Source organism: Sceloporus undulatus, chromosome 7, assembly GCF_019175285.1.
Source record: "Sceloporus undulatus isolate JIND9_A2432 ecotype Alabama chromosome 7, SceUnd_v1.1, whole genome shotgun sequence".
Classification (NCBI taxonomy): domain Eukaryota; kingdom Metazoa; phylum Chordata; class Lepidosauria; order Squamata; family Phrynosomatidae; genus Sceloporus; species Sceloporus undulatus.
The window spans coordinates 12,230,630-12,244,630 of NC_056528.1; positions in this window are offsets into that span (position 1 = coordinate 12,230,630).

Sequence of the window (14,001 nt, forward strand, 5' to 3'; positions counted from 1 at the left end):
CTTCCTGCGACTCCAAGTTAGTACCACTTTATCCACACCAGACATTTTGGGAAGAGGGAAAATGTTAAGAAACTTCTCAGTGCCCCTGTTTGCCAGTCTTATTCTGCCCTCTGGTGGCAGGAACATGGGCCTTCAAGTCACCAGTCAACTTATGCGGACTCCATTAATTTACAATGGTCTTCTTAGACAAGGAATCCTCAGAGGTGGTTTTGCCTGTTCCTTGCTCTTAAGTGCGACCTACGGCAACTGTTGGCTGTCTCCCACCCAAATGCTAACCAGGTCTGAGCCTGCTTAGCTTCCAAGATCGGATGGGACCTAATATTTAGGCCCAATATTCAGTTATACTCTCGGTCTGTCTGGTCCTATATGATAAGCTCTGGCTGGGAGCAATGGCTCTCCAGAGTTTCAGGTAGCAGTTTTTGCAGCCTTGCCTAGCGGTGCCAGGGATTGGCCCTGCGATGGCATTGCCGGGTTCTCCAAACAGAAATAAAGGAACTTCTGGCATGTATACTGTCCATAAATATGTGTATCATGTGAAATTACATGGTGCACACATTTTGGTTTTTAATCCAGGGACTATTGGTGAGATCTGGGCAAATGTTGTAGACTGCAAAAAACCAAACAAACTTCCAAATTCCCAACCTTCTGCTGCAGAAACCACCTTTCAAATTTACTTTCAAGGTCTTTAGTTGCTGTGGCCAACTCTCCCCAACTTTCTGTTTTTTAAGCAGGATAAAGATGGGGATGTTGGCTGAGACCTAGGGATCCGTCATTAATCATGATGCATGAAGCATCTATGACTCTTGCATGGATTATGCCATTCAAACAAAAGACAAGGAAACACCAGGTCTTAAAAATACACACAGTATATGTAAACACATTTTAAGGCCATGCCATCACCCTAAAATTCCTCCTCCTCCTCGCCTTAGGACCAGAGCAGAGGGTCCAGGTCATGAGACTCTCATCCAGGATCAGTATCTGGGTAAAATTTGGGATGCGACAATCCGGAGTTGGGCCTTATCTTCTAATTGGGAGTCCCAATACACAATAATTTGAGAAGTGTCAACGTTTTCTCCATTTTTGAGTCATGGTACGCCTCTCACCCTTCTGCTATCAGACCAGAAGAGGGCAATGCTGCTCCACTTTTCTCTATCTGGATAGTTTTTTAAAGGGAATACCTTGAATTCAAGGGTGTATTTGTATGCAGCAGAATCCCAGGAGGACATCCACCAGGAGGCATGTGGAAACATTTGAGCAGAGAAGTCTGTCCATTAATCTAGTTAATAGAGTTCAGAGTGTATGTAGTAAGTTATTTTACTGTTGGTGGTATGTGCCTTCAAGTTGATGATTTATGTGGGTCTCTTGGTAAGATTCCTCCAGAGGAGGCTTGCCATGGCCTTCCGGTGACAAGAGTATGATTTGCCCAAGGCTACCACATGGATTTCTAAGATTAAGTAGGAATTCAGATCTTTGTTTCTCAAAGTCTGGGTCCAACATTCAAACAACACTAAGCTGACTCTAAAATTAGGATTCTCAGATACCTTTGGAAGGGTTTGCCATTGCTTTGCTTGCAACCAGAGAGAGTGCAACTTCCCCAAGGATGTCCAGTAGATTTTCATGGCTGAGTAGGGATTCGAACCCTGCTCTCCCAGAGTTCTAGTCCAAAACTTACTCTCTTACATACACACAAAATTAGGAGGCCTACCATATATATGAGAGAGGAGGAAGAGACAGAGAGATACCATCTATGCCAGCTGTCTCCATGCCAGCAGCTTCCTGAAGTATCAGACAACGATGCTATCACTTTCACTTGAGAGTGATGGGAGTTGTAGTCCAACACACTGGGAGCCACTGAAATGGCAAAAAGATCAGTTTTGGCCGTTGTGACTGATGTCAGTGAGGCAGTGAATCCGCTCTGAGTTTCAGTCTTAAGGGAGCTGTCCAAAGTGCCACACTCTGCCCAGTCCCAAGGGGCATGTACTGCAGAAGCAAAGAAACCCAAACTATGCAAGATTACCCATCTCCCCCCCCCCCATTAATAACTATTCAAGTAGGTTAGTAACAGGAAAATCCCTTCTCCCAGTCCGTTCTCAGCCTTCCTCTCCTTTCCCAGTCTCACACTGCCATGCTAATGCAGAAAAGCATCTAAGGCTGCATCCGCTCTGCAGAAATGATCCAGTCTGGGACCATTTTAACTGCCATGGCTCAGTGCTATGGAATCCTTGGACATGTAGTCTGTTGTGTAGTCTGTTGAGTGCTCCGAAACAGAAGGCTAAATATCTCACAAAACTACAGCTCTTAGGATCCCATAGAACTGAGCCATGGAAGCTGAAGTGCTGTCAACCTGGATTATTTTTGCAGTGCAGATGCAAAGTAAGGAAGTCACTAACAAAAACTGACCCTTTCTATACCATCAGGCATCTGTTAACACCTGGCTATGATGCTAACAAGGACTCCAAAACCCATTTGCCTTGTGGCAGAGGCCCAACTCGCAGGTATTTACACTGGCGTGACACTGGACAACCAGCATGGTGTAGTGGTTTGAGCGTTGGACTATGACTCTGGAGACCAGGGTTCGATTCCCTGCTCTGCCATGGAAAGCCAATGGGTCACACATTCTCAGCCTCAGGGGATGGCAATGGCAAATGTCTTTGAACAAATCTTGCCAAGAAAACCCCATGACAGGTTCACCTTAGGGTTGCCATAAGTCAGAAATGGCTTGAAGGCATACAATAACACTAACAACATCGGTTCTACAGTTCTAATTTTGCCTTCGCATTATGATGCAAAAAAACCAACTATCCAACCAGCAGGATTTATACCAGCAGGAAAAAGATTCCGGTTTCTGGATCCGTAGCCCAAAAATTTGATTTTAGTCCTGCTCTGAGTAGGCCTAAATGTTGAGGCTGGCCACGATTTACTTTGTAGTGGATTATGCCTCTTTTTTTCCTTTGGCAAGTTTCGGCAGCATTCTTGCAGACAACCTGGGTCCTCTTGCCCAGTCTGTACGGATACTAGTCTTTCGCTCCTAATATAGAGAATACGTGTACGACGTTTTCCGATGCTGGCTTGCGACAGCGCCGACGGGGAGAAGAACCACGTCTTCCCTCTCTTTTGCAGTTGGGATGGAGGGGCTCGGCAATCATCTGGCGTGCAGGTGGTAAAGATTCCTACCCATCCAACAATGCCACTTAGTTTGTAACCTGTGACTAAAATCGGCGTTGGCTTTAATTTCAGAGTCTGCATCGGGGGCACGCTTGTTAATCTCTATGCAAAGCAGATGAAATGAATATGCAGCGTTTGAGGGATGTAATTGTACGGCTTCCATTCAGGCACTGTAATTTTCCAAACAGGATCTTGCAATCAAGATCCTATTCATTAGGGTATAAACAATTTGGTTTTTCTCAGCTCTCCAGCCTGCCAATCATTTCAATGGAGTGAGCATCTCTGCTATTTAAAAAAAAGAAAGAAAGAAAGAAAGGGAAAAAGGGAAAGTTTCCTTTGTGTTAAAGAGAGGTAAAAGTTGCAGGGAACTTCCGATAAAGAAAAAGAAAGAGAGGGAAGAGGGGAGAAAACAGAGAAAACCTAATTGTTTTAAAGTACCAAACTGTTTTGGTTCTTCTTTTGTCCAAGTTGGGGGAACTGGGGAAGAGATGGAGAAATATTTTGAGTGAGGGAAAGCCATGAACACCAATTTCCTATTCTTCCCAGCCCTTCTTTCTTGAAACAAAAATGTCTTGCTTTTCAGCCAAAGTGGCTTACAATTGCAATGGAATAAAGCCCACTTTGGCTGCATCCGCACCGCAGAAATAATCCAGGTTGGCACCACTTTACCTGCCATGGTTCAGTGCTAAAGAAACCTGGAAAATGTTGATTGTTGTGGAACCAGAGCTCTCTGCGGAGAAGGCTATGTATCTCACAAAACTACAATTCCCAGAATTCCATAGCACCGAGCTAATTGTACCCAAAAGAAAATCAACATTTAAAATGTAATTAATCTTCTTTTTTATATTTTTTATTTTTTGGTAAGGATATATCATTAAAAATAAGTTTAAAGGCTACAGAGATGTATTTTGACACATCCTCCAAAGGCTTAGAAAGAGCAGGAAACAATCCTAAATCTGGAGACTGGAGTCCACAATTTGGGAAGAATGCAGGAGAAAACCATCCCAAATACAAGGCATCATTTGTGGTCCCTGAAGTCCCTCCTCAGTCCACCAAAGCCATCCACAGCCCCTTCATTTATTTTTATTTAAAAATTAGAAAGAATTTCCCAAGTATTTTTGCAGAAAACCACCTCAAACATGCAAAAAACAAAAAACAAAAAAACACACCCCAAAATCCTCATCCGACCCTCTAAAGCACCCTAGGAATGTATACTACACCCAAATACCTCCCATTTCTCTCTAGTACTTTGCAAAATGGTGACAGGAAGTGACATGACATAATTTACGGACACCATTTTGAGAAGGAATGCAGAGGTAAATGGAGCTATTTGGCCTTTCTGTGGTGGAGCATGGTCCACAGCTGGGTCTAGGGAAAGGAAATAGGACACTGGCTCCCATGCAGTTGCTCACTTTGGCTCTAAACAAAGAGAATTTCACTTCCTTCACTGTCCCAGTCCAACATTCAAACCACTACCCAGCAATGGTCTCTGCTTGATTGGTGTCAGATGAATCTGCCCAGCCCTTGTTGGCAAAAGAGCAATGTTGTGGGGTCCGTGTTTGCTTTGACCCATTGTGTCCACCCATATGCTTTGCTGGATGACCCCTAGATCAGGGTGACCAGAACATGAGACACAACCCAATGGGTGAGGAACATCTCTGGAGACTTCCAAGGCCAGAGTGACCAAATGTCCTAACCGCAAAGGAAGAGAAGGCACCGCAAAAGATGGGAGAGTCAAGAAGAATGCAGGACATGACCAAATGAAAGCTAAAAACACTTGTAGATATATAATGGAGAACATTTTGGAGTTTCTCCTGGAAATAAGGCTGGATTGTAGAACACATCCTGGAAAAGGAGTATGTCTGGCCATCCTACCCTAGATCTACTGCCCACTCGCTGTCTCCTGGGCCATAGGGTGCTCTTGCACATTGGCTTGAGAAGGAATTAACTTCTCCTGGGCTTTCTGAGCCCCACGAAACACTCCTCTTCCCAACCTGAGAAGCTGCCGCAACAATGGCTGTCAGGATCTGCCAGGGCCTCGCTGTGGTCTTGGTTTCCAAATGAATATCGACATCTCTAATTGCGGAGCGCCTCAACAAAGAAGGCTTGTTAGTGCAATGCACGCGTACATGAAAAAAAATAAGAGAGAGAGAGAGATGGGGGAAGGAGGGGAAGATGAACGCCATGCCTGCCTCGGACTCCCCCGGCACTGGCGCAGTCGTGGAACGCAGCAAGACGCTCCCCGGTGGGCCCAGCCATGCAAACCACCCCCCAAGTGCCCCCCCCAGCCCAACTAATTACTTCCTGATTGTCTTATGGCCACCCACTGGGCATAATAGCAGAGCCCAAGTTTGGCTGGTGCATAGCGGAGCACTCCGCACCAATTTGGAATACAATAATCATCCACTGCGCCGCCTAATTAAAATCTGATCACTTAGGATAATTATTTCATATCCTAAGTATTGGGTAAGGGTGCATTATGCAGAGGAATGAAAAGGCGCACCAAGGAGCTGCAAGCCCGCCATCCGTCCGTCATCCAGAAGAAAGGAAGGAAGAAAGAAAAGGCGTTCTGTGTTCTTCAAACAATAAGGAACATTTAAGGTGGTGGGGTGGATTGTGAGAGGTTTTTCCCTAAAGAAATGTGGGATGCAACCCAGCCTTTGTGGACTGAATTCACCAGGTGAGAGAGACTAAGAGCTTGGCGCTTACAAATAGGATAAGAAATAACATTGGTTCATGTTAGGATGGGTGAAGATTTCAGGGAAATGCCCCACTGTCACCCTGCTACACTTTCTGTGTGTATGTTGTGTGCCTTCAAGTTGTTTCCCAACTCATGGTGACCCTAAGGCATTGTATCATGGAGTTTTCTTGGCAACATTTGTTCAGAGGAGGTTTGCCATTGCCTTCACCTGAGGCTGAGAGCTTGTGCCTTGCCTACGGTCACACAGTGGGTTTCATGGCTGAGCTGAGAATCGATGCCAAAAAGGGCAACCCAGATTGTCAAAAGTCTGGAAAGCAATAGCCTTAGGAGGAAATATTACAATTGTTTGGAGCTCTTTAGCCTCTTTAGGTGGGGGAGTAACATCTATAAAATTATGGATGGTGTGATTGAAACAGACTGGAAAAATTTTTCTTTCTTGGTTGGAGGATGACAAAGTCATGCGCTGAACCTGTAATGTGGGAAATGTACGATACACAAAAGGACAGGCAATATCACACAGCATAGTAACACTGTGGAGCTCGCAGCAGCCACAAGATGTGGTTTTAGAAGGTGACTGGTCCAAATCATGGAGGCAAGAGCTATCTGGGGCTATTAGTTAAGACCGTGCATCATTTGTAGTGTCAGAAGCAGAGTTCTTCTGTATCGCAGTCCTGGAGGAATGCAAGATGGAGGGTACAGTTCAAATCATGTCCTCCTGGTGGTCTTCCTATAAGCAACTAGTTGGCCACTGTGGCAACAGAAGACTAGATAAGCCTCTGTCCTGACACAGTGGGATTTCTTTTAAGTCCTTATCTCCCCCCTTCTAGCCATCCCTTCTTTCCATGCTCTGACCAGGAAGGTGGCCACCTCACTACATCCTTCCACAAAGCAGAGATGCATCATAACATTGTGCTGGAGATGTCCGACCACAAAAACAAACTTAGGCGGGTGGGAGGATGTGCATTATGTGTGTGAGTGTGTCAGGGTGAGAAAGCAAGGATCCATTGACTTCCTCCGGAGAGTTCCCGAAGGGCTTGCAAAAGACACCGAAAGAATACATGGATATCGCTTGAAAGCTGGCACGCTGCCACGGAGTCAACCAAGCCACCACCGCCCCGTGGCTCGCCGCAGTCCGGACCCATCCATCACCAGCCAACGACACCCTCTTCACAACTTTTTCCGAGCCCGGATATTCCGATTCCTGCTGATTACACACCAGCGGGCCCAAGAGGGGGATTGGGTATCTCCCACTTCCAGGAAGGGAGGGACCACAAGGAAGAGGCACTGATAGCCACCTCCATCCAGAAACCCCCATCAGCTCCGCTCACGCTGTGAGGCAGCTATTGTTCCTGCTGGAACCATCCACAGAGCTGGAGAAAGTATTTCCTCGGTTATAAATCTCCCAGGTTCTTTATCTTGGCACCAGGGCCTCCTTGTCTTGTTTTCAAAGAAATTGTCTTTGTGTGTGTGTCAGAAGACTTGCTTATTTGAAACAGTGCACAAAACATTTAGGTGTATGAACTAAATTCTTTTACCTGTCAGTTCCTCTCCTCTTCTCCAAGGCCTCTCGAATTCATTAACTGCTGCTATGAAGACAAGGCATGGCATGTTCAAGAAAGCACTTCTTCAGTGGAAAAGTGTCAGCAAGGGAACGTTGACAGGCGGTGCTCTTTCTAAAAGAGAAATGCAAGATTAGTTTGGAACGACTAAGTCTCCATCAGGACTTATGTCCAGGAAACCAATAGCCAACTAAACAGCATTAGAAACATTGGTGGTGGCACTAATGAGTTGACAATACATCTCGGAGGGGCATCTAATTGCTTCAATGATTTATGGAGCAATTCATTAAAGCAATAAACTTTAAAATGTCACTTCGAATGGAAGAAAATTGATCCAGAACAAGTTACTTGAATGAGAAGAAAAACCGTCGAAATAGAGCAGCTTGCCATTTTAATGATTAAAACAGTGAAGCTCAACATTTGTGGCTGGGCAACTTAATGAGTTTAATTTAATTAAACAATTAATTTTTAATGAATTATTCCTGAGCAGTGACCCACTGGTATCACCAAGGAGTAGGAAGGGACCAAAGGAGGAGAGATCTGGGAGTATGGAAGTAGTAGTACCACTCAGATGTTGTGGGAGAGAGAGATTTCAGATATAAAGGGAGAAAAGAGAGCCAGCCATGGTGTAGTGCCTCAAGTATGGGACCAGAGTTCGAATCCTTGCTCTCAGCTATGGAAACCCACTAGGTGACCTTGGGCAAGCCATACTCTCTCAGCATCAGAACCCCCTTCTGAACAATCCATTGCCATAAGCCATTGTCCCACCAAAGTGAAGAACGGCATGGCAGTGTGGTGCAACTCGTCCAGAAAAGGTGTGCAAAATGGCTCCCATCCCTTATGTCCATCCAAGGTCTAAACCTCCTGCCCAGGAGGGGATTCTGTTGTGAAATGCTTGTGTGGGACCTAGGCAGCAATGCAAAAGGTTGCGTGTCTCCTGTCACTTGACAGGGCTGGCATACTTTTGATACGAAACCATGGTGCCGCCGCCAAAGAAAAGATTAGCTGGAGAGACTGAATGGGCTCCCACAAGAGGGAAAATGGATGACCTGCCTGCCGGCCAACTATTCTATATACACTGGAGTCAGACCGATATATCCGCGCATGAATAATTGATCCAATTTCCCCCGATAAATTACAAGCAATCTGATTTTCATCACCGCCGTCATTAGCAGTCCCAGAGTTGGCCAACCATTTCTCTCCCCCAACTCCATTCTTTCCCCCCAACTCTACCATTATATATATATATATATATATATATATATATGCGCCTCTAGTTTAAAAATGACTCCGTTCCCCGTTGCTTTGGAAACCTTTAGCAAAAGGGGCCTTCCTCAGCCTCCCACCCATCCACCAGTCCCCTCCTCGCCAAGTAACCAGCACCAGATGCGGCTTTGACCTTTGCAACTTCCTGGAAACATACATTTGTCAAAATAAAAATAAAAGAGATTAATGTGAGGAAAGGGCTTTTTAAACTACAAGGAAATCAAACTCGACCATTTCCAAATTTGCCCGTGGGGGCCATCGGTCCCTCCTTGGCAAAAAGAGAAAGGGAAGGTCTAATCCAGCCACAAGGATCTCCTGGGATGGGACTTATTTCCATCCTCCAATGTCTTTTGTATGGGCATGAAACACACAGCCTGATGGGTGAAGAACATCTCTGGAGACCTTTGAGTCCAGGGTGACCAGACGTCCTCACCACAAAGGAGGAGAAGGCACTGCAAAATGTAAGACATTTGAGATAAATGGAGGACATGACCAAATAGAAGCTAAAAACACCCATAGAAATATAAATTCTTTGCTTGTTAGTCGTGCTCAAAATGTGCTCTCCACCATCTTCCCAAATAGCCTATAAGTAGTAATGATTTAACAGTTCTTACCATCACGTAATACCAGGTGCTGTAGGCTATATTTTAGAAGACAGACCTGGTAAAACTACCTCACAGTATCCCTGGACTAAAGAAACCCTACAAAAGTCATGGGGTTACCATAAATCGACAGGCAGGCACATACACACACGCCATCAGGAGTTTCCTCCTAACATTCAGCGAGAAACTCTTCTTGTAATCTGAATCCATTGCTTGGGGTCCTACCTTCTCCAACAGCAGAAACAAGCTTGCTCCATCATCTGACTGCCAGTCCTTCAGCAGCACAAAATAAATCATTAATACAAAACATGTAATATCAACACATGAAAAAGGACCAGGGGGGGAACTCCCACAGCTAAGAGCATTCCTGAGAAACCAAGGAGATTAGGCAAGTCTGACGTTAAATGGATCTTTCCAAAATCCAGAAGTCTGCAAAGGGGTTCACACCAATTGCTCATTACTGACGTGGGAAATGAACTGAGGCCATAATGGGCAGAAAGGGTAGTTGGTGTTCTTTTTGCTAGAAGCAAAATATCTATGAATACAGCATACAACAGTTAAAAAGCAAACCAAGCCATCATAAAAGCAAAAGCAGTTAAAACAAATTAAAACAAAAATCTCTGAAAGTCCACATTCCAGCTATCGATAAGACCCTTGGTAAGATTTGTTCAGAGGGGGTTTGCAGCGGAGGGTGTGTGACTGGTCCAAAGTCACCCAGTGGCTGAACGGGGATTCGAACTCTGGTCTCCTGGAATCCTAGTCCAACACAAATCCATGCTGGCACTCAACCATAATCCTGCAAAATACTTGTTATGTGTCTCTGACTTCTGGTAGCTCTCCCAAGGTTTTCCCGTCAAGATTTCTTCCCAGAAGCTTCACTACTGCCTTCATCTGAGGCTGAGAGAGTGTGTCTTTCCCAGGGTCACCCAGTGGGTTTCTATGACTGAGCAAACCCTGGCCACCTGGAGTCCTAACCCAACACTCAAATAACTCAAAAAACCTCTGTCCAAGGTAACATACTGAAACAGTGAGTGCCTCTGAGCAAGTGCAGAGTACCTTTGCTCCTTTCCCCAAGGACTAACCACATACTATCTCTGCATGCCCAGGAGTTGCTGGCCACTGGCCAACACATAACCTTGGCTGCTCTTGGTCCAGACCTTAATAATATCTTTGGCCCACGGTCAGCTCTTGGAATTATAGACAAGGAAAGACAAACATGTGTTGATAAGAAATGTTTAATTCAGGTAGGGAAGAGATAGCGGATGTTAAAAAACGCCCACTGCCCAGCAATTCTTAGACAAGTTTTTAAAAAACATGCACACAACTCTCTCGATACAAACTAACAATGCAGACAATTTTATTTAAAATAACAGTGATACAAAGTCCTGCAGATTGCAGCTCTTGGTTTTAGCAAATGAAAACAGCAAATTATGCCAACGGAGCCGGCAAAGAGTGAGTCGTCTAGGATGGCCCTGTGATTAAGTGGAAGGATATGTAAATGTATGTGGCAGTTGCCATAGAGACTACATGAATTACTGCTGGCATTGTGCAGGGCTTCCCCACCAACACCACCTCCAGTTTCCTTGGACTGCAACTCCTATCAGCCCCTGCCAGCCAGCTAGCATAGGGCCAGGATGAGGAATGTGGAGAGCTGCAATCCAAGAGCACACAATGCCAACCCTAAAACTCCCTACTGAGGCAGGCCTTTGGCTTCAGTCATCCATGTGGCCAAAAGGGCTTTCATTTTAATGGAGCTCTGTTTCTCTTTTTCCCTTTTTATTCTTGTTTTAATCATGCTTCAGCTTTGTGTTTTTAACCGAACTGTTGTTTAATTAAAAAAAACAACATCTTATGTACATGTTTTATCAGATGTAAGCCATCTGTGGTCCCAAGCCAGGAGAAAGATAGGGTATAAATGAACCAAATGCAATACATTTGGCCCCATGGTGTGGCCCAGGACAGCTCCTTCTGCTGTCCTGTCCCCCTCCAGTGTCCAGCCAGAGGGTCCCCAAGGACATGGCCAGGCGTGGTGCACTCCAGTGTTTGTCTGCCTGGAAGCATCCTGACCCTGGCCATGTGTGCCTTTGCCGAGGCCCCGAGTTCAAGCCCGGGTGTGGCTAGGAGGCCTCGTGGCTGGTCCACCCTCTTGGCTAAACACAGGAAGGGAAGGGTCAGCGAAGGCCAGCCCAGACCCAAGCCTCAGGAAGCCGGGATTTGCCAAAGGAAAGAAATGCGACACGCAGGGAGGGAGGCACACCACAGCAGCAACAGCCAAAATCTTCAGAGTCCTCTCACCCTCTGCATTGGTTTTACAGTATGAGCTGAGGCTCATGTCCACAGGCCTTAGGAGTTGTGGTTCTCCAGCTGCAGGCTCTCGCTATATTTGGGAGTCATCTGGGTCCAGCTTAAGGATGTGTGAAGACCATGATCTCCATGGTAGTGGCACCCCACTCTGTGGAACAGGGCCAAGGACTGCTTGGCATGATGTCTTCTTCACATTAGGTGGCCCCTGGATGTCTTTTTGGTTTTCAGGGCTTGTGTCCTTTTTAAATAATTTGCCTCAGCACCAGGGTTTCTGTTGTTGGCCACATGCTGCTTTTCTATTTTAGAAATGGAAATTGTTGCAGGGTGGGTAGGTGTGTTGTGCCTTTAATGACTTCTAAAAGCTCCTCGTCCGTTTCTAAGGCAAATTCCAAACTTTGTTAAAAACACAAACAAAATAATAAAGCTTTGGCACAGATGGGCGCAAACATTTTTGAATATTCAGAGTTGAAGCCAAGTTTCTGAAAGAGCATCTCTCCCTAGATGAGCCTGAGTTTCAAGACCTTTGTGGAAATACTTTCACTTGGTCTCACCACCTTCTTTAAATAACTGGATGTAGTATTAGAAGATGAAGCAAGCTTATTTTCTGCTCTTCTGAGACTAAAACACAATCTAATAGATTCAAATGACAAGAAAAGAGATTCCAGATTGCCTTGGAGTGGGGTGGATTATACTTCTTTGGAGGACTTTAAACAAGAACTTGAAGGGGGATCTTTCAGGAGTGATTTTTATTGGTGTATCCCTGCATGGCACTAGCCTTTTCAGCTCTTATGATTCTATGAGTTCTCAGCCCTCTAAGATAGTGTTGTGCACTAGATTAACAGCAAAACGCCAACTGGAACCACACTGGGAGCATGCCCTAGTGTTTGCAAGGGATAGAGAGCTCACTGCAGGCACTCCCTCTTTAGCCCTGGAAAAACTCTGTTTGGAAACTTTTTCAAAACACGCAATGACATTGTAAGCCTACTGTTTTCTCCAAGGGACGCTGACCTTGCGGAGGCAGCCTTCAACTTTCCACACACTGGCAGGGTGAAAGCGCGGGGAAGGGAGAAACAGCAGAAACCACAGCAGTGCTTGGCTTAATTTGTTAATTCCGATCCGTTCTCTGAGACGGCGGCGAGAGATGTGGGTGGCTGCCTAATTGTGCAGCCAGGGCTGCTATTCTGGGAAACAGATTGCGGAAATAAATAAATAAATAAATGAAAAAGGACTGGAAACCATCCCTCTTGCTTGTCGCGTTGATTCCTCCCCCTCACGATTGTCCCACCACCCACTTCACCAAACTGCAGAGGAACCTCCCTGTTCATCTCACCTCTCTTGTTATGAAACATACTTCCTCATGGCACCAAAGTGTGGCCCACTAATTCCAAACAATCGAGTGACTCTCTGGGCCCAGGACATCAAAAGAACATGGCAGCTCTCTCTCGCAGGTACAGGGAAGGGGCTCGGCACACATGGCAGCAATTTTGCAGCCCTCTGTGTATCTTGGCTCTGCTTAAAAACAAAACCGTCAAGAGAGGAGGAAAGCGGCAGCTGGATCTCTCAAGTAAATTGCTTGCAGTTCATTGGCTGTCTCTTCCGGCTGGGTAGGCATTGAGAGAAGGGTCTTACAGCCAAACCAGGCCTTGTGACTCATCCAAAATCCTATAGATTTCATAAGATGGCAGTCCCCAACTTTTTTTATATTAGGTCCCATCTGTCACTCTGTAAAAGAACCTGGGTCCCACCATCACAAGAAACAAAGAGGCTCACTTTTTTTGAGGGACTCTGACACATGTAGATGTCTTTGGCAGTTATATTTACCATTTGTGGATAAATCTTAAAAACGTAACACTGCAGTAGTACTCCTCAGAGCAAATGCAAATGAGCACACATAATAATTCCACTAACAGTTATGGAAATCCTGCACCTCACCTCAACTACTTCTATGTCTCACTGGTGGTACATCCTAGAAATAAGTTGGAGCAGAAGAATTGAAACAAACAAACAAACAAAACCCTGATGGGGAGAACTAGGGCGCCACAAAGGAAGACCTTGGGGCCCTATGTGGGGCCATGGGACATACTCTGCCCACCCCTGGAGTAGATGGCCCTTGAGAAACCTCCCAACTCTCTGCTTCACAGCAGACGCTGCATGGTGAGAAACTTGTGTTTTTTAAATGGAAAGAAGCAAATGTATTATTTGACCCAGACTGTCAAATCAGTGGATGTGTGTTCTTTAAGAATTTTACAATTGCTTTCAATTCTAAGAGTAGACAAGAGGCAGGAAAAACAGCCAGAATACAAGACGCCTAACTGAAACATGTTTAAAAATATCTGCGGCCAGAACCTGCACCCCTCCCCATAAAAACAGCTGGGGAGTGACTTAAGAAAGAAGATGCTTTTTG